Here is a 27,538-nt window from a genome sequence, read left to right as displayed (position 1 = left end):
CATAATTTGAATATGCAAATTAGGATTTGGTTCGGTATTCGGCCAAATCTTTGGCAAAGGATTCGGGGGTTCGGCAGAATCCAAAATAGTGGATTTGGTGCATCACTTTCTATTTTTTTTCTCCCTCTCTTTTTCATAGCCAGCCGATTCTATACATGTCACAGAAGATGACCGTTTTCTTCACAATCTAATCATGGAAGAAGATGGAAAAGATAATTTTACAGCTGTGATAATAACTGGCGTTCAGTCTGTACATGTACAGTTTTTAAAGAATGATTATCATTTGTGTACTAGGCAGTTAGCGTGAGTACAAAGAGACTTCTTAGTGAATAGCCCATTTATGTAACCTATTATAATATGTTTTATTTTAAAAATAATGTGACATAAGGATGTAGGAAAACTCTTAAACTTGTTCCTGTCTAGAGCTGCACATTTCAATTTGTCCTTTCACTTGGGTGAATTAACCTATTAAATATGGTTCTGTGCATATTAATTGGAACAGACCTTCATGACCCATAAACAATAAGTTGTATATTTAGAGAAAGAGAACCTAAATCAGGGATGCAATTTTATTCAGCAATAAGCACATGGCGATGGTGTCATTTTAAGACATAATTTCACAACAGTTCATGCCATCAATCGGCAGGATTTATTTAGTGTCCCACACATAGTCAATATATAACCAAGCCACAGGTAGGCTGGCATACTGCAGCCCTTGATCTTATTAATTCTCCAGGTTGCACAGATGTAGAGTATCTGATAGTTCCATAAGAGTTGAAAGAAGTCAATACTGGGAGAAATGTCAGTCTCTGGGCCTCCTATTAGTGAATAAGCTGTTTTTTTTTTTTTTATTCCATTAAAGGAACAGCAACACCAAAAAATGGAAATGTTTTAAAGTAGTGAAACTATAAAGTTGTGTTGTGTAAAACTGGTGTGTTTGCTTCAGAAACAGTACAAAGGTTTATATATACACAGCTGTATAGCCATGGGGGCAGCCATTCAAAGCTGAAAAAAGAGAAAAGGCATAGGATACATACCATATAATCTATCTAATATACAATTACATTCTATAGAGTTTCTCTGTTATCTACTGTTTAACATGTCCTTGAATGGCTGCCCCATGGCTACACAGCAGCTTGGTTATAAAACTATAATGTTCTTTCTGAAGCAAACACACCAGGGCAACAATACATTCTATTGTCATTCCTTTAAAACACTTTCATTTTTCATGTTACTGTTCCTTTAATTTGGTTCAGGAGCCATTGTCCCAGTTGCTTCCCAGAATTCTTTCTGCTAACAGCCCACTCTTAGAACATATTACCATTGCTTTCCACACACCTCCTTTCAGAAATATTTCACGCCTTTGTTATGATCCTCATTCTGGGCTTTATGGGTGAAGGAATAACCAATGTTTAGCCAGGAAATTCTCACAAATTTCCATATTGAAAGATATTAGATTAAGCAGACCGAATAGGAACAATGCCTCTGAGGGATGTAACAAGCTTACTATCCAAGTTACACAATAATTTAAAGGGATACTGTCATTGGAAAACATGTTTTTTTTTCAAAATGCATCAGTTAATAGCGCTGCACCAGCAGATTTCTGCATTGAAATCTGTTTTTCAAAAGAGCAAATAGATTTTTTTTAATTTTTATTTTGAAAACTGACATGGGGCTAGACATATTGTTAGTTTCCCGTGTACCCCTAGTCATGTGACTTGTGCTCTGATAAACTTCAGTCAGTCTTTAGTTCTGCACTGCAATCTGGAGTGATATCACCCCCTCCCTTCTCCCCACCCCCAAGCAGCCTATCAGCAGAACAATGGGAAGGTAACCAGATAACAGCTCCCTGTAGATGTAAGAACAGCACTTTAGTACAAATCCATGTCCCACTGCGACTCCTTCAGTAACATTGAGTAGAAGAAACAATACATTGCCTGAAAGCAGTTCTACCCTGAAGTGCTGGCTCTTTCTAAAAGCACTAGGGATGCACCGAATCCACTATTTTGGATTCGGCCGAACCCCCGAATCCTTTGTAAAAGATTCGGCCAAATACCAAATCCGAACCCAGAGTATATGCAAATTAGGGGTGGGATGGGGGAAAAAATTTTACTTCCTTGTTTTGTGACAAAAAGTCACGTGATTTCCCTCCCCACCCCTAACTTGCATATGCAAATTAGGATTTGGTTCGGCCAAGCAGAAGGATTCGGCCGAATCCTACTGAAAAAGGCAGAATCCTGGCCGAATCCCGGACCTAATACTGGATTCGGTGCATCCCTAGAAAGCACATGACCAGGCAAAATTACCTGAGATGGCTGTATGCACACCAATATTACAACTAAAAAAAAAAATACACTTTATCGGCTAGTAATTTAATTTTACATGGTAGAGTGAATTATTTACAATGTAAACAGTTTCATTTAGAAATAAAAACTGCACCTTAAAAAAGTATGACATTTACACTTAATAGCCTGTAGCACATGGTACTGACTCACCCACATGAAACAAATGTATCTTGTAAATACAAGATAACTAGGTATAGCATACAAGCCCATGACAGTTCGGGTGTATCATATTTGTTATTAAATACTCTACAGGGCATGTAGAGTCTCTGCTTTTGTCTTTGATTGAAGGGGGTATAACCACTGCATAATTCTCAATCCTACTCGAATCCTAAGATAACTCTGCCCTGCTTACAGTAGATTTCGGTAACATTTAAATAACTCATTAAATGGGAAAAAAAGACGGCTGGTGATGCTGTGGGAATAAATAAACTAGTGCAGAGGTGATTGAATACGGCAAATATGAATATAGGTCCTTCATGTGAGTGTAGGATAGATGTCAAGATACATTTGAATTAGGGGAATGTATAGTAGAGATAGATGACTGTTACTCTGGGGCACAAATGGGGTGAATGTTTGATAAAATGTGTGGCTGATCCAGGAGAAAATTTATTATGAAATGTGTTACAGACATGCCTCAACTAAGATGGTTTGGATAGATACAGAGCAGCCATGGACTAAACTAAGGAAATGTGGGTCAGCAATGACATATCTAGGAATGATTACTATAACATGAGGGTGTTCGTGGAATGATCTACAAGAAATGTGGGATATTTACCAAAAGTTGGCCCTTCTAATAATTAGTTAGTCTGGATTCTGTTGACATGGTTTCATCTTATTTCTAATCAGCCTTTTTCCTTTAGGCATATCTACCATTACTACATCCATGGCCTAGAGGAAATGTTTTGAATAAAAGCAAAATCAATTCATTGGTACACATTGAGGTAAATCATATATTTATGTATACTTATACTGTATGTATGCATCTAAACTATTTGTTTTCAGCTGAGCATTTACAACTGCAGTGTTCATCTTCAGTGAATTAAACCAATATGCTGATTTTTTGTAATAGTGTAGACAATGAGAAATATATTTGTTTTGTTTTATATTGTTTTTTCCAAGCCTTTAAATGTAGGTTATTTGTTTGCAGGGCTGCTGTGAATTATTAAAAACATATAACTGTTTTTCCCTTTTTTTTCTCCTGAAGTACTTTGGCCAGTGTTGTTATTGTTACAAATTTGAACCACGTAGATTTTTTTTCAATTGTACAGATCTCTATGTTTGAAAAGGGAAAGTCACAAAAGATTGTCAGCCTAAGAGAAATCGAAGATGACATGCAAACACTTTATATCAATACTGCATCTGATACATTTGAATTTAAAGCCCTTGTTGAAGGTGATGGTGTTGTAGAAGGTGTTATTTGCCCAGGGGGACAGGTAGGCCAGGGGGGAGGAGGGAGGGGGGCAACACAGGGGAGGGGTTTTGCGCCCAGGGGGTTTCCTTCTCCTTTAAGGGAGTCAATTGTGCCAATGTACCAAAATAAGACATTTTCTAAAATATGATTATGGTATTTACAGTGGTAGTTGAAAGTTTGTGATCCCTTTAAAGTTTTCTATATTTTTATATGAATGTGACCTAAAACATCATTTGATTTTCAAAAGTAGACAAAGAAAACCTAGTTAAACAAATGAAACACAAATGATTATATTTTGGTCAACATTCACCAATGTGAGACAGGCTTTTCAGCATATTGGTTTAATTCACTGAAGATGAACCCTGGGTTCCTTCGTTACCTCTCAGACTATTAGACGCCTTGCAGTTTGAGTTATCTTTGATGGTTGGCCACTTCTGGGTAGGGTAACTGTCTTGAATTACCTCCATTTCTACACAATATGTCTGACTGTTGATTGATAGTCTTGTAGCCTATTCCAGCTTTATGGTGTAGCGCTATAGTAAACTGCTTTGTGTGAGGGCAGTTTTAGCTACTTTCCTTTGTGGGCTGATACCACAGATGAGCTCTCTTTCTCAGGGGTAAGCCCTCGCAACGCGGTGGAGGCAGGGTGTAATGTAACTGTAACTATGTGCGATAGCACAATGATGGGCGCCAGTAGTTTTTTAATGATTGAACATAGAACTGTATTTTTTGAACAATAGCACATAGAGCATTCAGTACATTGATCCACAATGGAGCATAGAATATACACAGCAGCATAAAGGAAGCATATACTCACAGCACGTATAGGCTGAATCCCTACAGGCTAGGGAATATACAGCAGAGAGTAAGTTGGCAGCGTGTGAGGGGTATTGCCCAGTTTTCAGGATATCTTCCAGTGGCAGACTAGGGGAATTCCTATCATCCCTATCTCAACACTTTAGTCCTTACTCTGGGTCAGTAATACCCTGGGATCTTAATCCCTCTAATCTCTTCGGCGGAGCCTTGAGCTGCTCAACTAAATAACCTCTCTATCACTCCTAGAGTGATCTATAATTGAGTATAGCTGTCTAATTACTAGGGCCAAGGCGCCTAGGGTCGACACTACCCATTCCCTTCCAGCCTGCTTGGTTGGGCTAAAGCAATGGACCCAGACCTCATGGTTCCTAAACCTTTTATACTCTGACACAGTGCCATCTGGTGTACACTTTGCTTGACAAAGGGGTTACGCCCCGAAACGTTGCATCCGCAAATAAACGAGCAAGGGTTTCCCTGCTAGAAATATCCTGTTGTGCCGGTGATTTTTCTCTTCTCTGTACACTGTGTGGAATACAGGGGTTACATAAGCACAAGGTCCCCATAAGGACCTTTTAGGCGTCCATATAACTAGGGATGTGCCTGTCTGTAATATGCAAGGGTGTCTAAGATTTTCACATCCCTACAATGGCATCAGACACCTCTTTTGTTTGAGCCATGGTACACATCCACAAATATGTTGTATGTGTGATCAGGCTTTGCTGGCTCCCCATATTTTAAATAAAACCGGGTTTCTCACTCACATCTGATTATCATTCCATTAACTGAAAACACCAGTCTCTTATTTCACCTTCAAATTATATGATAATCCTAAGGATTCATTTACTTTTGCCAAACGCAGATACGTATCACTTTATTTCAATAAATATACCAAGTATAATTTTTGTTTCTTTTCTTTAAGTAGGTTGTCTTCATCTACTTTTAGGACTTGTTTGAAAATCATGATGTTTTAGGTCACATTCAAATGAAAATATAGAAAATTTTAAATGTTTCACAAACGTTCAAGCATCACTGTATGTAGTTTTGGAGGTTATAGGGCAGGTGCAGAAAATCTTTGCAATTCACTTTGTTTAAAACCACAACCAGTGTAATTTAAGTTGGTGCCTACTACTGCTTTGTCATTCCTGCCAGAAAACTTGCCCCCCTATAATACGTTTAAGTTGCTTTTTCCTTCAATGTGGTCAGAGTGAGTGTGCAGCACCAGTAATGCCATTTGTGCATCCCCTTCCCAAAACATTTAAAAGACAACTGTATATTTCATTGTAGGTACCACCAATGTTTTGTAACATGTTCAGAGATGGAGACAAAGAAGGCTGTTTTTATTTCAGGTATGTATGTATATATATATATATATATATCCACATATATATCCACAATAGTGATGTGCGGGCCGGCTCAAAACCGGCAGGTTGGGGCCGACTCCTGCACAAAATCTTCGGGTCACAGGCGGGTGCGGGTCGAGCTCCTCTCCTGCTCTTCCCGCCAGCGACCTAGTACTGCCTGCTTCCAGCGCCGGAATTTCTAGACTTCTGCCCGCTTCGCCCCTTTTGTGACGTAAGTGCGGGACGGGTCTATAAAAAGAGGGCGGGACAGGGCTGGGTGCGGTTCGGGAGGGGTGGGTTAGGGTCAGGTGCGGGTCGAGAAATTCTCGACCCGCACATCACTAATCCACAACTTACAACTGCCAGGTGTAACTTGTGATGTTCCTCCCTTTTAATTCTCTGGGAAAACACCCCAGATCACTAAATTGCTATTACTTTTTCCTGAGTGAATCATGACAATGTAATGTGTTATATCTACTGAAACTCCACTTTTACTGCAATGGTGGTGCTTGGCCTTCGTCGACCCGGCAAGGTCCCTTAGCAACAGTAGTAAATTCACGGATCCGCACACACACACTAGTATCTGCAGTCAGGGACATGGCCACTCTTTTTATTATTATACCACCAGCAAGATCAGTTTCGGGGGGAGGGGGGTTTAACCTCCCTTCATCAGGCCACGTCCCCGACTGCAGATAATAGTGCGTGTGCAGATCCGGGAATTTACTACGGAATCTTAAAAATGCTTTTGTGATTTATTTTGGGATGCAAAAACTCCTACATTAGTGGTTTTTAAATGAGTGACTGCATGCTAGCATTTTTGCAAAGTTGCATTTTTGTCCACTTGGTAACAACTTCATGCCCATTTGATGCCAGAATTTTAGCACAGAAAAACTGCAACTGGCAAAAGACCAGAAACTGCAACAAATGCCATAGCACTAATACTACTTATAGGTCTTTCGTTTCCGAGCTGCACAATTGCCATCATTTATTGGAAATAATCAAGTAGAGACCGGCTCTAATTTATTCTTTGTTGCACAGTTACATTATTGTTGTTGTTAATGACAATATTCCTTAAAAAAACATATTCAGAACATGTTGAATGCATCAGTTCTTTTTACATTTCATAATTAATTTATTATATTGTGAGATATTCAAAACTTGTTTTTTTAAAATAAAATAGTGAATATTTTTTATTTTCCCAGGGATAAAGTGATACCAGATCGTGTTGGAAAGTATTGCATTCAGTTTGCATTTGTGGCTGAGAAAAACACAACACTTTATAGTGAGCAGGTTTGTTAACATAAAGCATTGTCAAATTACTTTGTGCATCATTTTGTAACTATTGTATTTTCTTCTGCTTTGCATTAATAATTATCATCTTTGCATTTCTTAAAGATAACAGTGGATGTTATTCCAAACAAACCTGTGAAGTTGGTTCCACATCCCTTGCCTCCAACACCAACAGTATGTAATGTTAAAGCTTGAAGCTAGTCGTACATTGGTGAAGAACCTCTGGCTAAAAATTGTGGTTAAGTAATTTAGGGTGTTTTTGTTATTCACTTATGTGTTGCAGGTAGATTTGTATACATGGATTTATATAGATACAGAGACTGCTAGGCAGAGATATACGTTTAGTAGGCTATTAAAATGTTCACCTGTATATATGTATCATCTGAATATATACGGTATATATCATTCACACATCCAATCAGTATTTTTCAGTCTGTTCATACTTGTAAAAGAGTTACAAAAATATGATTTACATGGCCTAGCATGACTGTGCAGTCAGCAGCCCACAGTGGAGCTGACTAGTTAATAGTACTGAAGTGCAAGGTGTTGTAGATCATTTAATTTTAAATTAAGAAGGAGGTCTCTTTCTGTCTAGATTGCTGATATACACACAAAGAGAATTTAAAATATGGCTGGAAGTAACCTGAATGGCAAAATCACTGTGAAGATCATTTGGCCATCTGAGGGCATCACAGAAATACCTCACTTTGACTCAAAGGATAATATAACTGAGTTTCCATTTAAAAATGGATCTGCTGAAATCAGTGTGAGTATTGCTGGGAAGCTGAAAAGCTAGTTCTTTAATACTTATACATATATATATATATATATATATATATATATATATATATATATATATATATATATATATATATATATAATGTGTGTGTTTGTTTTCTGAACTGACTGTTCTTCATTTCTTCATTACAGGGCCTCATCCTTTCTGAAAATACCCCAGGGAAAGATAGCACGGAATATGAAATCATGTTCAGTTTGGTTTCATCAGCAATAGAAGCAGAGAAAATTGAACCATACTACATCCCTTTTATATTTTACAATGGTAATTATTTTTTAATAAATGGAACCTAGGTAAAATTATGGAGAAGATTGCTTTGGAAATATTTAATAAAATCTGTCTTTCAAACATCTACTCTGATGGTATTGGTAGTTTCAGTTTCTGTAGTCTGTACTAAAAATGAGACATTTTACCCTTATTGAGAGGCTCAGGCCTCCACTCTCTGTTAATACACTTATCTAATGCTATACTGAATGTGTGCTGAAGTTTCATGAGATGGTTCTAAGAAAATACGTTGATCCTGCTGTCTGGAGATTATATCTCACATTTTAAAATGTGGAGCACCATGCACATTGTAACAGAAATATGCAGTTTCAACATGTAAGCCTTCTTTGAGAGACACAGCGAACATATTACCAATGTCAATAAAGAGCTTATATAGGATACTGAGATTCTAAGCAGGCATTGATTTTGCTTCAAGTTATAAATTAAGTCTTATCTTTTTGATAACTATGAAAATTGATTATGTCAATAGAAACATACACAATATTTTTTCATAATTCATTAATTTAACTTGTTAGTAGGCCTGCTTTTCCCAGCTGATTTGGCAGTTTTATAAAGATTACCGTTGAGGGGGTATTTATAAAAACGTATTTTTTTTTCCTCATTTTTGTTTAAAAACTCCAAACCTAACTTAGTTTACTAAAAAATAATCCGAACGAAAAAAGAATGCGCGGGAAAAGTTGCAAACAAATTGTGCCACAAATCCAAATTGTGTTACTTTTTCGAATTATTGCTCGAAAATCATCACCAAAATGCCTGAAACCCTCAAAGATCATGAAGGCAAGAAAATTCCATTTGTAAAAGGTACATGTGCCATTGACTTCTACATTCTAAAATAATTGTTCAAAATGTTATGTACAGTTTTTTGCTAATGTGATGGTATGCTTACATCAAATACAGGGATTGCTTCAATAAGTGACCAAGTTCATTAAGTGAATGATTATGTTATAGGGGATAACAACAATTTATGTGTCACACTATACCTATACTATTAGAAATAAATCACATTGGTATATATATATATATATATATATATATATATATATATATATATATATATATATATATATATATATATATATATATATATATATATATATATATATATATATATATATATATATATATATATATATATATATATATATATATATATATATATAGGGGAGAGTGAATGCACATCAACTCACTAGATCTCTAATATAGTGGGTTTCTTATCCATTTTATCAAGGGACCCAGATTTTGCCTGGAAATCAGATCCATGGTCAGTATTACACAAATATACATCTCATTTCAATTACTATTTTTTATTAGAGGGAGAGAATACTCTGTATTAAAGAACCACCCTAATACAGAGGTACTGGGACTAACTCCCCTAAATCCAATCGGCATTATATACCAGTTGATGCTCTCTAGTGCATAGCCTCTAGTTTCTATTGGTAAATGTTACTGTGATGTAATGAAAGAAGGATTCAATATAAATGGTCAGATGCCCCTTTCCAAACAGAGGAGCTTAAATGACCATCTGTAGATCAATGTAAGATAAGGGCTAGAATATGTACTACATTTAGCAGTACAAAAGCAGAGTTTAAGGGGATCTTTAAAAGCTGAGGTTCTCATAAAGTTATGGTGAATAAGACTCCTATTTGTGTATTAATGGGGCAATGCTGTCCTTAAAGGAACAGTTCAGTGGAAAATAAAAACTGTGTTAATAGGCTGTGCAAAATAAAACATGTTTCTAATATAGTTAGGCAAAAATGTAATGTATAAAGGCTGGAGTGACTGGATGTCTAACATAATAGCCAGAACATTACTTCCTGCTTTGCAGCTCTCTAACTCTGAGCTAGTCAGCGACTTGAAGGGGGGCCACATGGTACATTTCTGTTCAGTGAGTTTGCATTTGATCCTCAGCATTCAGCTCAGATTCAAAAGCAACAGTTATGACCCACGTGGCCTCCCATCAAGTCTCTGATTGGTTAATGTCTGGTAACCAGTGGAAACCGAGAGAGCTGAAACCAGGAAGTAGTGTTCTGGCTATTATGTTAGACATCCAGTCACTTCAGCCTTTATACATTACATTTTTGGCTAACTAACTATATTAGAAACATATTTTTTATTTTGCACAGTCTATCTACTGTATTTACCCAGTTTTTATTTTTACACTGAAAAATTCCTTTAATGATTTAAGGATGTGGCACACAGCACATTGTATGGGAAACATATCTATTACCCAGACCTGCAGCTCTCCAAATGTTTTAAGAAAGAACTATATGCTTTTAATTTTGGAGTGGTTTCAACATAAAACCATAGTTGAAAGGGTTTGAGAGCTTCTCAACCTGAACTTGGGACTCTTAAAAAAAATATTCCCCCAACCCCATGTAAGGAGATGAAGTAAATAACCAGTGAAAACCAGTTCATGTAATTTACCCTCAATACCTATATTCTTTGCCTGGGCCATGAGAAATTTATGTAGGAAGCATGCTGATAAGATGAAGCTACATCCTCCTCAATCTTATGTCAGTGACATCATATCCTGTATGCCGGAAACTCATAAAAGTTATGAAAATATGCCAGCGTTTTTTTAGGTTTTAAAGCGGGATTGTCTTCAAAAGTTCTAACTATTAAAGATTTTTGTATTAACACAAAAACAATTTGTTTTAGGGTGGGCTCATTAGAGGATCTCTCTTGTTTTATTTTGCTTCCTTGGACATGTTTTAATAAGTGGCCACATGTCAAATAAAAATGTCTACACGACCTATATGTACCTACCCTATTCAAATTGACCTATGCATAAGAGTACTAACAAAATTTCGCTAGTCAGAAACAAACATTTGTGAAAGGTCGCTAAGAACTGCTTGTGCTGACAAATTAACCCTAGCGAAACTTCACCAGTACACTTTCTTGTTTTGACTATGTGTTTGCTGTATACAGTCTCTGCATTAGATTAATACAAAATAGATTTGTATTAATACTATATGGATAGAGAGTATTTAAAAACATTAGCCCTTCAATGACAATCTGTCAATCTATTTGGCTGCCTTGATTATAGTTATACAGTACTCTTCTGCTTCATTGTGTAAACTAAATGTAAGCTTTTGTGTGTATGGAATTGTGTTACACTCAGTAGATAACCATGGTAATACCCAGCACTTGTATAAGCTTCTCTGTTACATGGTGTAAATCAAATCGTTTCAGGGCAGTAGGGTTGCCACCTGGCCAGTATGTTACTGGCCTGGCCGGTAAAAATGATGGCTGATCCCAATGTTATTAATAGGGAAAAAAGATAAATATAGAGGAAGGCAGGTATTTTTTTCCAGAAAAGTTGGCGACCCTACAGAGCAGGCATGCATGGTCTTTTACCCAGCTACCATTAATGCAGACATAGATATATAATTTGTTACAGATTGCCACCTTGTGGTAAAAATTGGTACAAAAAACATCTTGCTGAAGTCTCCATGCAGCTACTCTAAGTTAATATGTTGTACAGGAATAAAGCATACAGAATATTAGTCCTTGCTACCTGAAAATATGGCTTAAATCATATTCTTTATTAAGACCAGAAGGTGGCAATGTACGACTTGGGCTGAGAGGAACAGAAAAGTAATAAAAAAAAAGAATAGCAAATTGTAATCAAAAACCAAAATTGTGAGCAAAAAATATGGCGAAGGTGAGAAGTGTTAGCATAAGGAATCCTGAGACCGAACATAGGGAGATGAAGGAAAAAGGGGAAGAGAAAACTGCTGAAATAAAGAGAGAGGGAGCAGTTTGTAGGCTTTGTTCCTTGTAGCCTATGATTAAGTGCCTGCATGCACGAAATGCGTAAGGCTATGTGTTTTTTCACTCCTTGCCTAAAATAAAATTTGCAGTTCCTTACTTTGCCTGTCGTGGGATCTGTGAGTGCCTGCTGCTTTCTCCATGTTTGTTCCTTGTAGGCCTCCAATCCCCCTCCTAAGTTTCCCAGTATTATATATCCTGTATCCTGGTATTCTTTACTGTCACTGATTTGTTCCCTGTTTAAATACTTAGGGGCCGATTCATGAAGCTCGAGTGAAGGATTCGAATTAAAAAAACTTCGAATTTCGAAGTGTTTTTTGGGCTACTTCGACCATCGAATGGGCTACTTCGGACTACGACTACGAATCGAACGATTCGAACTAAAAATCGTTCGACTATTCGACCATTCGATAGTCGAAGTACTGTCTCTTTAAAAAAAACTTCGACCCCCTAGTTCGGCAGCTAAAAGCTACCGAACTCAATGTTAGCCTATGGGGAAGGTCCCCATAGGCTTGCCTAAGAGTTTTTGATCGAAGGATATTCCTTCGATCGTTGGATTAAAATCCTTCGAATCGTTCGATTCGAAGGATTTAATCGTTCGATCGAACGAATAATCCTTCGATCGTTCGATTGTAGGATTTGCGCTAAATCGTTCGACTTCGAAGTCGAAGGATTTTAGTTCCTAGTCGAATATCGAGGGTTAATTAACCCTCGATATTCGACCCTTCATACATCTGCCCCATACTGTACATAATACATGCATTTGCAAATACTTCTACAAGTGAAGTGTATTTAATGTCTATATGATCCAGAGAAGGGGAAAATCCAAGCTGAACCCATGTCCAGGTTTGTCTCTGAGTGGGGGATAAAACATTGTTTCATCCTGTCTCCAAAAGAGCAATCAGACCTGTTCGTGCATCAGCTTTCTATTATAATAACTTTGTATTTTCTCACTTGCTAGCAACCCTTGGGGGCAGATTTACTAAAGGGCGAAGTGACTAACGTTAGTGAAAATTTGCCGATTTACTAATGGTCGCTGGTGTAACTTCGCAAGCGAAGGAGATAGACTCTAGTTTTATGTTGCGCTCTAGCGAAAGGACGTAACTACACAAGTTCACTAAGATGCGGTTTTTACTGAACGTTAACTCTTTCGCCAGACTTGCCTTTGTCACCTCAGACCAGGCCCAAAAAACACAAGCAACTTTTCATTTTTCAGGGTGATAGGCTACAAAAGATCGTAAATTTTTTTCTGGGGTACCCGGCTACCCCTCTACATTTCCTAACATATGGCACATAAACTATACACTGGGCTCATGTGTAGGGCATTATAACAACTCTATTTCATTCTATTTCCCAGGCTTGTGTAATGTAATTTATTTGCTTCAACTTATACGTCCATTGAACTTTAACTTCCTGCCGTATGCAAATTAGGCAACGCTAGCGCAACTTCGCCAGCGTTCGGCACCCTGGACGCAACTTCTGATTTTAGTGAATTAGCATTTTCCTGGCGAATCTACGCCTGGCGAAGTGTTACGCTGTGAGCGAAGCCGTCGCTGGCGAATTTTTGGAGATTAGTGAATTTGCCCCTTGGTATCTGCTATTCTTCCCGTATAAACAAATTTTGATCATATTTTTGAGATGATTTTGTTTTTTTGCTAGCAAGATTTTGTGTGAAATATTGCCAATAACATGTTTGCATCAGGTATTCACTCCATCCTAACCATTCATCAATCCTTGTTTCAGTATTGTGCTGAATTGTTATTGCTTGCTCAGGTTTAGGGAAGCTTCCTTTCATATTTCCTCATTTCCAGTTGTTTTACTGATACTGATGAGAGACATCTTTATTATTCTGCAGTGTAACTGCTACAGTATATTTTCCCCTGACCTAATTCATTGCATTTCAGTGTGGCTCTTATCTATCAATTCTCAATTAAAATCTTTAGCATAGCTGCCTGTTAAGTGAAGAATAGCATACAAATTCCTACTACTAATTCACAAAGCCATTCGCTCCTCACTATGGGGTATATTTCTCAAGGAGTGAAGTTACAGATCACCACAGTCCTCTAGAGTGAAATTCCGCCACTCTCCATTAATTTCCATAGGATTTTTAAAAGAGTATTTATCAATGGGTGAAAGTGAAAATTCGTCCTTTGATAAATACACCTTTCAAAATCCCATAGAAATTAATGGAGAGTGGTGGTATTTCACTGTAGCAGACTGTGGCAATCTCTAACTTCACTCTTTGCTAAATATACCCCTATATTTCTTCCCTTGTCTCCCTGTACATTCCTGGCCATCTCCTCTGTGTTCTTCTCAAAGCTTCTGTCTTTTCATACAATCCACATCCACTAGACTCTCTCTTCTTAAAGGACAAGGAATCCCAATTCACAGTGGGGTTGGACAGGCCCGGACTGGCAACCTGTGAACTCGGGCAATTGCCCGTGGGGCCGCTCTATTTCCTGTTCAAGTGGGCCGCTCTTGAACAGAGAGATAAGTTGTGTTTTTCCCCCTCCGTTGCCTTGAATGAAGTCAAGAGTAAAAAAAACGGCAGACCAATAGGGCAGGACAGAGTTAAATGCGGCCCAGCTTGAACCGCTCGGTTGCCTGTATAATTAGGAGAGAGAGAGACTCTGCTGCTCTGCTCTGTGACAGCACGCCCCCCTCCCCCTGGACTGTGTGCTTGGCTGGACTGTGTGCTTGAATAGGAGCGTCACAGCTCGTCATGTGACTCGTCGCCTCTCTGCATTGTAATCCGTCGGCAAGTGAGCTCCTGGGAAGAGGTACTGTTCAGTAGGGGAGGTTAAAGCTATAGACATGGGAAGGGAGCCTGGGAGAGGGATCACTGACTTTATTGCTAAAAATATTTTGTGCTGCGCAGGTACTAGCCACAATATGATACAATCTTGACTGTTGAGGGGGGGGGGGTTTGAGGAGCTCTAGTTCAACAAGTGCTTTGTTTGCTAATAATGTTTGAGGAGCTCTAGTTCAACAAGTGCTTTGTTTGCTAATAATGTTTCGTGCAGCGCAGGTACCAGCCACAATCTGGACTGTTGGGGGGGGGGAACTTGGTGAGTTCTAGTTAACAATCATTAAACCAAAAAACAAAGCACTCGTTGAACTAGAACTCCCGAACCCCCCCCCCCAACAGTCCAGATTGTGGCTGGTACCTGTGCTGCACGAAACATTATTAGCAATAAACAGTTAAACTGAAAAACAAAGCACTTGTTGAACTAGAACTCCCCAAACCCCCCCCCCTCAACAGTCCAGATTGTATCACTTGCATATCACGTATCACTTGCATATTATAAGAAGTAATATACCCCATACTATAATGGTGAACTATTGAATCCTTGTAATTTTTAAATAAAATGTTTAAGGCTTATAATAAATGGCAAATCAACAAAGTGGTTAATATAGACACACTAGATTTATGTGGTGCCGTTAAATAATGTTTTATTGTACTATAATGTAATAATAATAATTAATTACGGTAATATTTGACATTAATTACAGTTAAGCAAGAAAGGCAGCCCTTTATGCACATCACCTATAACCATTTTTGCAGTTTTACCCCAATATACTGTATGTGTGGATGAGTACAAAACATAGTGTTTTTACATGTGGGCTGCTTTGATTATTTTGCCCGGGCTGCTTTTTACTCCCAGTCCGGCCCTGGGGTTGGACTATTCACAGACATGCACTAAACTAAATCACATCACTAAGGTTCTTCCCTTGGGTCAGAGCTCCTTTTAAGACAAAATTGTTCTTGGTGCGGGAAAATGTAGCTCCCCCATTTTACCTACCTTTCCCAGATGTCCCTCTTCAGACTCAGAGTTGGTTTTAGAATAATAGTGTTTAAAAAAAAGTGACTAAAGCTCAAAATCCTTATAATAGCTTTTATTTCCATAAATGCAAATGCATTGGGAACACTGCACATTCTATTCTAAATCAAAGCATGAAGAAAAAAATATCAAATTTGTGTTATTGCTTAACAGAAAGTGAAGAAAAAATATTAGGCTGTTCCAAAAAATAGCAGTGTCTGCATTTCATCTTCAGCATAAGGCAACATGATCTCTTCAAGTATTTTGTCCTCAAAATGTTGTGCCATTTCTGTTTAGGTCAGTCAATGGGTTCTTTGGCAAATTGTAAGCTCTTCAGCACGTCATTATTCAACAATGGGACTTTGCGGGAGCTTCTTGCCAATAGCTTGGCTTCACATAGTCGTCTTCTAATTGTAACAGTACTCACAGGTAACTTTAGACCTTTTTTGATTTTCCTGGACCCTTTGCCATTTTGGCTATTCTTCTATCCATTTGAATGGTCGTTTTCCCTGTCTTTTAGGTTTTGGTTGCCATTTTAAAGCATTTGAGATCATTTTAGCTGAGCAGCCTATCATTTTCTGCACTATGAAATGCTTTATAACCTTAAAGGAGAAGGAAAGTCGTTTACCACTTGGGGGTGCCAAATGTTAGGCACACCCTATTTACTTACCTGAAACCCCGGGCCGGTGCTCCTATCAGCAGAAAACTGCACTGGCCCATGGTTATTCCAGCGACTACCGCGGAGCAATCCTCTTCTGGCTTCTTCTTTCTTCAAATTTCCTGGGCAGACACATGCGCAGTAGAATGAAATAGCTAAAGTTCGGCTTTTCACTCTAATGCACATACGCAGCCGCGAGAAGAAAGAAGAAGCCAGAGGAGGATTCCAATGTGGAGATGGGGTGCTTTTTGTACATTCCCCCCTATAATTGCTTTAGGCTAAGGCCACACTAGGCGATAGCGCCGCGATTTGACTCGCGGCGACTTTTCGCCGTGACTTTTAAGCCGCAATCGCTGAGGAAACTTTTGCGCTGGCGTCTATGGGGAATCGCGTAAAATCGCCAGCGTAAAAACACGCGTCGATCTTTTTTCTATTGTCGCTCGAAATCGCCTAGCGAGGCAATTTCGAGCGACAGTAGAGAAAAGATCGCCGCGTGTGTTTTTACGCTGGCGATTTTACGCGATTCCCCATAGACGCCAGCGCAAAAGTTTCCCCAGCGATTGCGGCTTAAAAGTCGCGGCGAAAAGTCGCCGCGAGTCAAATCGCGGCGCTATCGCCTAGTGTGGCCTTAGCCTAAAAAGGATTTGTCGTCTGCCCTCTCCATAATCACGCTCAAACACCTTCCTTCTGAATTCCAGATCATCAAGTCAGGCTGCACTGAAGTTAAAGAATCTATACAATATTCTATAAAATGAGGTTTAACATCTAGAACAAGAAAGTTACAAAAACATTTCAACCGTGCAATCAAAATTTCCCATGGTATAATTAACTGATCCTATTTTCTTAGTGATCTCATTGACAAATATCACAGAGATGTTTAGTTCTAGATGCCAGTTATGGACTGTTTTACAGTTACTGTACACTGGAGTCTCTGTAAGGAAGCAGCTGGCAGCCATCAAAACCACATGCATTTAATATGTTGCATTCATAACACCTGTTAAAATGACAAGTAGTTACAGTTAAAGGTATACTATCATCACATACTTTCTCCATATTTTATCATAGCCATGATTTTTTTTATGCATTAATACATGCTTTAACAATACAATTATAGGACCTGGTATCCGGAATGCTTGGGACCTGGGATTTCCATAATATGTGCATTGATAACTACTAATAATTAAAACATTAAGGGGCAGATTTATGAAGAATCAAATTTGTGAGTTGTGCAAGGGTTTTTCTACCTCGAATTTCAAATGTTTGCGTATTTTTGGAAAAATCCAAGGGGCAGATTTATCTAGGGTCGAATTTCGAAGTGAAAAAACTGCGAGATTCGACCATCGAATAGGTGTAGTACGATATTCGACCATCGAATAGGTGTAGTACGATAGTCGAAGTCAAAGATTTTTTCCGCTAAGTTAAAATCCTTCGAATCGTTCAATTCGTACGATTTAATCGTACGATCGTACAATTTTACAAAAAAACCTTCAACTTCTCAAAACACACTCCTGGGCCCCCCTGCAACCGCAGGGTCTGCTTCCTCTATAGTTACGCCCCTGCTGCAAATACTTCCAACAGAGTAAACCTAAAAAGTGATACAAGAATGTAGGCTAGCGATCTATTGCAAATAAACAAGATAGGCTCTTCACACATGGAGTACAGGAGTTGGGTGATTGATGACTGACAGTTTTTCTGTTCTAGGAAATATGGCAAAAGAAAACTCTAACGCTTGGCACAATAGGTGTGAACAAAATAATGAAAACCCCAGACATTACATGCACGTTACATTACCAATAATGTGCTGGGCCACCCATATTTAGAACCATTTTAGCCTTTCCTATTATACTGAACATTTTCAATAGCGACACTGCAAACTTTTTTTGCATAAATATCTTTTTATTTGCCCAGAATAGGTGTAAATAGTAGTAGGAACAGTACCACTTTATATCTGACAGAATCCCAAAATATAACGTGCAGCATTTCTACCCTGCTTATTTGTTAATTTTTAGTTCAAGTTTAAAACATTGAAACTACAAAGGTGGAACTCAAATTAGACAAATATTTTCTAAAGATTAAACAAAAACCAGCTGGTATCTACAGATGGCATATAGCTATATAAATGTTGGGGTGGTGATCTACATTAATGTAACATCTGAAATGAAATGATGTTGTACTCTACCTGATATTTGTTGATTTATTTGTTTTGGCTTAAACAAATAATATTGCCAATCCCCAACTTCGTGTTATGGGAAATCATTTCAGTCAAAGTGAGTCCAGGTCCTTCATTAAAGAAATTGTTTGAATCAACTAGAAAAGGAAAAGAGAAAAAAATAACAGAACAGGCCATAGCTTTCTATGGGGTTTAGCATCTGAGGCCACAAGTCATTTTGGAGATTACAAACCTATAAACCTATATCTAAAATTACAGTTTTGGATCGGTTTTTGAAAAAATCCTAAATTGATAAAATGGCAGGGAATCCTACATTAAACCTGCGGGACTCTCAGTTCCATCTTTTATAATCAACCCATACATTTTTGCAAAGTTGGGTACTGTGTTTGATCTTTCATTCTACTTATGATACTGACTAAAATTGCTTGAACTGATTGGAAAACTGCAGCTTTTGGCCTCCTTCTTTACTGTTAATTCTATAATGTCCTGTCCTCTTTTATAAACACTGTAACAAAAGGAACAAAAATGCATTACATGTATACGTATTAATCTTTCTTATTAGCCTTTAACAAATGAATATTGATAGTATTTGTGTAACAAGGTACCATGCATCGGTCAGGTACTTTCTCTTTTCTCTCTAAGCCTAAATTCATTTTAACCTCTTATGCAGGGATCCCCAATCTTTTTCACCCGTGAGCCACATTCAAATGTAAGAAATGTTAGGGAGCAACATAAACATGAAAATAGTTCCTGAGGATGCCAACGAAGGGCTGTGATTGGCTATTTGGTAGCCTTATGTGAACTGGCAGCCTACAGGAGGCTCTATTTGGCAACACAACTGGTTTTTATGCAACCAAATCTTGCCTCCAAGCCTGGAATTCAAAAATAAGCACCTGCTTCGAGCAACATCCAAGGGGTTGGGGAGCAACATGTTGCTCACGAGCTACTGATTGGGGATCACTGCTCTAATGTATCAATTCCATGAATTCAGGCATGTCGTGGGGCTAAACCCATCAAAGAGCTTCATTGTTTGTGTATATACTATTTATATTAAGACAGCAAGTTGATTTATTTTATCTAGGCTATTTTAAACAGGCTTAATTTAGGGTTTGACATGCCTGATAGTTTCTTTTGTAATAGTGATGGATGAACAGGTTATGGAGAAAAGAAGGGCCAAGGATGCATTTACATATTATATAGAGTGGCAGTTGGAATTGGGTTGGATATAAACTTCCCTTTGTCTGAAGAAGTTTTACAAATAATTTTTAATTTCCAGATTCCAGAAGAACAAAGAAAGAAGAAAGGAAAGCAGCTGGTTGCATTTAACATTAACCTTGCATTGTTGCCCCTACTTGTGTAAAGAAGCAGAAGGGTTAAAAGTTAGATGCTTCTCATGGTTAAAAGAAAATTAATGAATAACTTATTTAACATAAAAAATGTAATTCTTAATTTGCATTTCTTTATTAATGTGCTCTTAGTCTCAAGAAGCTCAAAGCAAGTAACAATCATCTACACTCACTGCCATGAAGATCTTCTTCAAGAAATGGCATACTACCGAGCCAGACCAGAGATAAGCCAATTTCACTGATGGGAGGGTGAGCTGCTGTCCTTTCCAAGTCAAAGTTTGATCCTGTAGTTGGCCAGGGCTGTCAGTATTTAGGGTGTCCCTAGTCTTTAAAAAAGGGAAGGCACTATATTCTCCTTCTTTTTGGACCTGCTGGAGGGCCTGCGGTGAAGGTAGACCTCAGTAGGATTAGTCATAATTAGGAAAGATCTGTAACAGCTCACTCTAGGAATAAGAAAAAAGATTTTTTGTTTAAAGGGTAAGACAATTTTAGTAGCTTAAGGCACAAAATGTTTCAATGTCCTTAATATATTGATAATGGGTTGAGTGCAAAGGACCTCTTGGATTTTGTGGGCACTGCCTCATTGCACCGCAACTTTCCCTTGTTTTTTGGAACAGGAAGCTTGTACATGACTTGTATTTGCACTAGATCATATTACATGTACCTTTGCTTTGGCATAATGCATTACGTAGAAAAATCAAAGTCTCTCAAACAAAGGGGGATTATAGTGACACATTACTCTGAAGATATGACTGAAATTGGAAGTATTCTGAAAAGAATGTTAAAAGGGATGTTCAAGTTGTGCTATTATTGTAACAAGAGTTTTGGCAATGTGGTAGGCATATAAGCATGATCCATATGAAGAGATAACCAGATAACTATGGCTTTGAAGCTGACTTCAAAGGAGCATTGACTTTAATCATTATTAAGTATTTACTAGGCTAATATTGAAGTTATTGTCACTTAATGAAAGTACGAGTTGTTGCTATGACTTTTTAATTACATTTATGTGACCTCAGATAGTCATAGCCATTGTAAAGAATAGATTACAAATTAAATTGTCTATGTTCTAAAACATTTCAAGTTCAACAGAAAAGTACAATATTACCAGCAGCCCAAGGTGCAAGTAACATGGCAGTTACCACATATAATGAACAAAAAGCATGGCAAGAGAAGATCAAAGCAATTTAAAGGGGACCTGTCACCCAAAAAAATTATTCCAAATACTATTTTATGACATTAGTCAAGCGAAATAAAACTTTAATTACACTATATAAATTATTTGAATCTTGTTTTGTTCGGTCTGGGAACTCATAATTATAACAAGCAGGCAAGCGCCATTTTGTGGACACTGTTATTAATTCAAGCCCTGCATCAGCTCAGAATATTGTTTATGCACTACAATGGGGGGCCTGATGTCCATCCCCATGCACTGGTTACACAATTAAATGGTAAAGCGCAAGGGGGAATGTGGGGAGAGCAGTGATATCTGTTAAGTACTGAATGGAAATTGAAAGTAACTGTCTGCCCGCCTCTATGCCTAGGGCAGGCAATATTTGACAGCTGAGATTTTTAAATGCATTTACAACATCTATGAATGATTTAATTAAAAAAAAAGAATTTGGATTTCATGTTTAATTTGTAAAGGACTTTTATTATACAGCTTTTAATGTCGGGGTGACAGGTCCACTTTAAGGTGAGAAATAGTTTCTGATGGGATCAGACAGCAAATTAGCAGGTACAGTAATACGTTTCATAGGCAGCTATAGGTATTTGGAGTATTTGGAGTCTTTGTTGTGGTAAGAGATCTCCTATAGGGCCTGATTTACCAAGTTTGACTTTGGGTTTTCACTACAAGTTTTTCGCACTAAAACTCACAAACTCAAATTATATCTTCAAATCAAGTTTTTATTAAGCTAAAAAAATCTCAAAAAACGTTGACATCAAAAAGCTTACGAGGTTATGTATAAGTCAATGGCAGCTGTCCCAGGCATTTAAAATATCGATTTGTTCGGGTTTTTCAACATTTTTGAAACGTAAACTCATGTTACGTTTCAAAAATTGATTGTTTTACGTTGATGATGATGTTAAATATTTGTATTTTTTAATATATTAGCAAACATTCTAGATTTTTAATGTGACGTATTAAAAGAAACGCTAAAATTACACAAAATTCATCTAAAATTCAAATTTTGATAAATAGGCCTCTAAGAGATCACATCATCCTCCTTTAGACAAGACTGTGTGTGCCGCTCTCTGTGCCGCTCTCTGCTTGGGTGTGTCATTCTCTGCTTGGCCAGTTCCTGCTTGTGTGTGCCATTCTCTGCTTACTCAGTGCTGCTTGTGTGTGCCATTCTCTGCTTGCCCAGTGCTGCTTGTGTGTGCCATTCTCTGCTTGCCCAGTGCTGCTTGTGTGTGCCATTCTCTGCTTACTCAGTGCTGATTGGGTGTGCCATTCTCTGCTTGCCCAGTGCTGCTTCTGTGTGCCATTCTCTGCTTGCCCAGTGCTGCTTGTGTGTGCCATTCTCTGCTTGCCCTGTGCTGCTTGTGTATGCCATTCTCTGCTTGCCCAGTGCTGCTTGTTTGTGCCATTCTCTGCTTACCCTGTGCTGCTTGTGTGTGCCATTCTCTGCTTGCCCAGTGCTGCTTGTGTGTGCCATTCTCTGCTTACTCAGTGCTGATTGGGTGTGCCATTCTCTGCTTGCCCAGTGCTGCTTGTGTGTGCCATTCTCTGCTTGCCCAGTGCTGCTTGTGTGTGCCATTCTCTGCTTGCCCTGTGCTGCTTGTGTATGCCATTCTCTGCTTGCCCAGTGCTGCTTGTTTGTGCCATTCTCTGCTTACCCTGTGCTGCTTGTGTGTGCCATTCTGCTCTGTTCTGCCTTCCCTCCCTGTGTGTGCCATTCTCTGCTTGCCCAGTGCTGCTTGTGTGTGCCATTCTCTGCTTGCCCAGTGCTGCTTGTGTGTGCCATTCTCTGCTTGCCCTGTGCTGCTTGTGTATGCCATTCTCTGCTTACCCTGTGCTGCTTGTGTGTGCCATTCTCTGCTTGCCCAGTGCTGCTTGTGTGTGCCATTCTCTGCTTGCCCAGTGCTGCTTGTGTGTGCCATACTCTGCTTGCCCAGTGCTGCTTGTGTGTGCCATTCTCTGCTTGCCCTGTGCTGCTTGTGTATGCCATTCTCTGCTTACCCTGTGCTGCTTGTGTGTGCCATTCTCTGCTTGCCCAGTGCTGCTTGTGTGTGCCATTCTCTGCTTGCCCAGTGCTGCTTGTGTGTGCCATACTCTGCTTGCCCAGTGCTGCTTGTGTGTGCCATTCTCTGCTTGCCCAGTGCTGCTTGTGTGTGCCATTCTCTGCTTGCTCTACGCTACCTGTGGGATGTAAGCCTGTTAGGGGTTTGTTCTTGGGGTTAGTTAGCATTTGGAAATTGTTGTTAAGGGCCCCTAAGGTGTTTAATCATGTGTTGGGGGGTTCTTGTATTATCCACAGGGGAGGATGAGGCATATGGATTTAAGGGTATTTTTTTTTACATGACTTTAATTTTTTACATATGAGTGATGAGAGATTTCCCTGCCATTTGGCTTGATCTTAAAAGTTTTTGTGGTAACATGGGTGTGGTTTACAGTGGGTGTGGTTTAAAGGGGGAGTGGCCAACACTGACTTCCATTATCGGCCCTCCACCACATAGGCAAGTAAGATTTTGGCTCTCAGGACCACAGAACTTGGACAGCACTGTTCTAGGGTATGTGTGGTTTTAATTGTGCATGATCACGTTATTCAAAGCTAAGATCTATATTTCTAGACCATTCTACTAGTAGTTGAGACTTACCCTGAGACCAGATCATGAGCTGCTAATTGTAAAATGACTGCATTGGTTTTGTGTGGATTATTATACATAGCTCAGCTGTATGTAATTTTGCATCCCACACCCACACAGGGAAAACTGTCAACAATTTTCTCACCAAATTAAATTGTTTTGCAAAAGCTTGCAATTATACCACATTAACAGAAAAAATATACAGAGATCCGCTTATTCAGTCATGCTTCTTGCAGAAAGCCCCAGTTGGAGAATCAAGTTTAAAGGTCCAGTGACAAGATAAACTGAAAACATTTATAGTCGGTATCTGTTAATCAAGCGCCTAGAAATAAAAATAAATGTGTATGAGGGAAATTTTCATTCAGTGGTCCTGTAGAAAATTATAAATGGCATTTGAGGCTGTCTTATATTTCTTTGTAAGGAATAAAACCATTGTATTCTATGCAGCATATGCAGCAAGTGCAGGCTAACAATGTGTTAGGACTGCTCATACAGTAGAAGATTCATTGATTCAACACACAAGTGGGGTTGCTTGATTTGATGATGGGCCAAATTAGCAACACAGTAAGTAGGGTTAAAAAAGACACATCCATCGACTTTAGCCACTTCTGTTTAAAGGGGAACTATCACGAAAATGAAAATTTAATATAAGTTTCAACATACTGAAATAAGAAACTTTCTAAATACAATCAATAAAATATTCTGTACTGTTTCAGCATCTGTTTCTCTTCATTCTGTCTCCATGCAGCAGTTGGGTGTCAGATATTCATTGACAGTTAGATACAATCTTATCTTATAGGGGGCCCCTTTTGCCTAGAAGGTGTAGTAGAGCTCACTCTTTTAAAATCCCCAGAAACACTGGGACAGAGCAAATGGCCTTGGAGTATGGTGGAAGAATAGGTGGAAAGAGAAACACAGCCGAAGCCCCCCTCAGGTGGGTAAGGGGAAGATTTGTGCCTGTACAGCAGTTGGGTATTTCCTAGGAAATGAATAAGCAACTGGCATGTCTCTAAACTATTTGAAATTGTCATAAACACTTGCAAAGTACTTGTGTACAGACAAAGAATACGGCCACTCTCTCCTCTTACGGATCAGCCAAAAATACTTAGAGACAGATTGGGAACCCTGCTATTCATTTCTGTTTGCAGAGCAGTCGATCTAAATAGAAAGCAAATATTTGTAGTATGAGTTTGTTTTTTGGCTCTCACGTTTTCTTATAGTTCTGAAAATGATGCATTGTGTGTAGCCTAGAGGATGTACATAAAATTAGTTCAATGCTAGGTAAAGAGAACGACAAAGTGAGTTCATTATGGTTCACAGAATTCTGCAAATACATTATTGTGTATGGGATGGAATGGGACACACATCAAGGCTCATAGAAAATGTATTTTGTAACACTGCAAAGGTTCTGAGACCCAGAGGCACTTCTGTTATGAGGGAAGGTGAGAACCTTACATCAGAATGCAAAAAAAAAAAAAATTTGTAGTATAGGAGAGAAATTGTGCTCTTTGAACTAATGATTCCAGCCAGGGGTGTATTTTCCATTCAGGCACACAAGGGCCTGTTCCTAGGGCAGCTCTCAGATGTCTATATGGTAAATAAAAGTTTTATTTAAAGAGAAAGACCTCTTCTCTGCTGACAGATACTTCCCACAAAATTAAGCAGCAGAGATGGTGGGTGGTAGTAGGGGTACCCATACCTCCCAACATTTTGGAAGTAAAAAGAGGGACAACATTTTTTTTCCCGCATGTAGCGCAGCAATTTTTTGACCACACCCTTTCTGTGGCCACACCCCCTAATTACCATGTTTGTTTTACAAAATTTGGCAGGTTATGAAAATTTGAAAATATTTCTCCTTATCTAAACTGTGTTTTTGTGTCTCAAAATTGTTACAATGTATCTTATTTGCACCTGTTAGCTGTTCTGGGCTCTCTGCTAAAAGCCAATTAAGTGAGAAACTTTGTTTCTTTTTCTGGCTGTTCAGTGCAGAGAAAAGAGGGACTTTCCAGTACAAATGAGGGACTGCGGGTTGAGCTGTCAAAAGAGGGACTGTCCCTCCGAAAAAGGGACAGTTGGGAGGTATGGGGGTACCTGATACTGAAATGCATCACATCGCAACAATCGTGATGTCACTTTTGCTTACATCATTGCACATCTATAGATGGGGGTGAAGAGTTCTACTGTCTTGGGCAGCACTGTACTGAAATACATCCCTGATCCCACCACTACGATACGCACAGAGGAGGTCATTAATATTGATTCAGCGGAGGGGTGGCTGGGGTGGGGAGCGAGAAATGTTTATTTGCAGTGTATAAGGCTAATGTCACATGTGGAGAACCAAAAACCCACAGCCTGACACACTAGCTGCTTTCCAAACAGAAACGTATATGTGTTACATTAGCACAATCACGAATGAATGAGGAGAAGGAAGAAGGGCAGTTGTCCTGGGTTCACTTTACCATACCCTCCCTGACTGGCAACTCACTATCTGTCTCCCATCATGCAATGCAATTCTGCCACAGGTAATGCAGATATCCCTCCCACTGCACAACTTGGCATTAAAGGGATCCTGTCATCGGAAAACATGTTTTTTTCAAAACATCAGTTAATAGTGCTACTCCAGCAGAATTATGCACTGAAATCCATTTCTCAAAAGAGCAAACTGATTTTTTTATATTCAATTTTGAAATCTGACATGGGGCTAGACATTTTGTCAATTTCCCAGCTGCCCCATGTCATGTGACTTGTGCCTGCACTTTAGGAGAGAAATGCTTTCTGGCAGGCTGCTGTTTTTCCTTCTCAATGTAACTGAATGTGTCTCAGTGAGACATGGGTTTTTACTATTGAGTGTTGTTCTTAGATCTACCAGGCAGCTGTTATCTTGTGTTAGGGAGCTGTTATCTGGATACCTTCCCATTGTTCTTTTGTTTGGCTGCTGGGGGGGAGGGAGGGGGTGATATCACTCCAACTTGCAGAATAGCAGTAAAGAGTGATTGAAGTTTATCAGAGCACAAGTCACATGACTTGGGGCAGCTGGGAAATTGACAATATGTCTAGCCCCATGTCAGATTTCAAAATTGAATATAAAAAAAATCTGTTTGCTCTTTTGAGAAATGGATTTCAGTGCAGAATTATGCTGGAGCAGCACTATTAACTGATTCATTTTGAAAAAAAATTATTTCCCCATGACCGTATCCCTTTAAGGGAGAACTAAACCTGAAGAAGTAGGCTAGAAATGTTGTACATAATGTTTTGAGCAACCACAGCTGACTGGTGCAATAAGTTCAGTATATAAAATATGGCATTTTTAACCATATTAATTTTTAGGGTTTCGTTCTCCTTTAAAGCTATGGCCAAATCCAGTTAAAGCCTCTTTTTCTAGGAATTCTTAATCTGTCATCAGTGTATTGAAGCCATAGGAAGAGTTTACATGCTGTGAAATGTTAAGCTGCTTGTAGCTAATAACCAGTCAGCTGTATCTCTTGTATTTACTGCTGTGTAGGGAATGCCTGGGTGCTGGTTCTGAATCTGTAGCAAGGGAGCTTAGTCACCTAATCCTCTCTCTGCTCCAAAGATAAACAGAATAAATTCAAACATATTCAATTCATAAATGTGTTTTAATTAGAAAATATTTAAAATATAGTCCTGTCCTAGAGCCCTGGACCAACTGATTTTTTTT

At 38.7% G+C, this 27,538-nt stretch overlaps 1 protein-coding gene and 1 long non-coding RNA gene across 3 annotated transcripts in view; both read left to right on the top strand.

The window, feature by feature from the left end:
• Positions 1 to 92: 92 nt before the first annotated feature.
• Positions 93 to 8,314, top strand: LOC121395153. Of its 2 annotated transcripts, XR_005962291.1 has the most exons (7): positions 94 to 303; positions 3,206 to 3,286; positions 5,857 to 5,918; positions 7,115 to 7,202; positions 7,308 to 7,440; positions 7,798 to 7,968; positions 8,133 to 8,314. It is a non-coding gene; the product is annotated as an uncharacterized LOC121395153 (long non-coding RNA). The 2 variants fall into 2 exon arrangements; XR_005962292.1 differs by lacking the exon at positions 5,857 to 5,918 and having other exon boundaries at positions 93 to 303.
• Positions 8,315 to 14,462: 6,148 nt separating this feature from the next.
• Positions 14,463 to 27,538, top strand: part of emilin2.S (elastin microfibril interfacer 2 S homeolog) — a 79,401-nt gene continuing 66,325 nt past the window's right edge. The window contains exon 1 of the mRNA XM_018268526.2: positions 14,463 to 14,834. The gene's annotated coding sequence lies outside the window, so the exon portion shown is untranslated. The remainder of the gene's footprint in view (positions 14,835 to 27,538) is intronic.

The sequence above is a fragment of the Xenopus laevis genome, chromosome 6S (genome assembly GCF_017654675.1).
Source record: "Xenopus laevis strain J_2021 chromosome 6S, Xenopus_laevis_v10.1, whole genome shotgun sequence".
In the NCBI taxonomy this organism is placed as follows: Eukaryota; Metazoa; Chordata; class Amphibia; order Anura; family Pipidae; genus Xenopus; species Xenopus laevis.
This window is presented reverse-complemented; position numbering and strand designations above follow the sequence as displayed.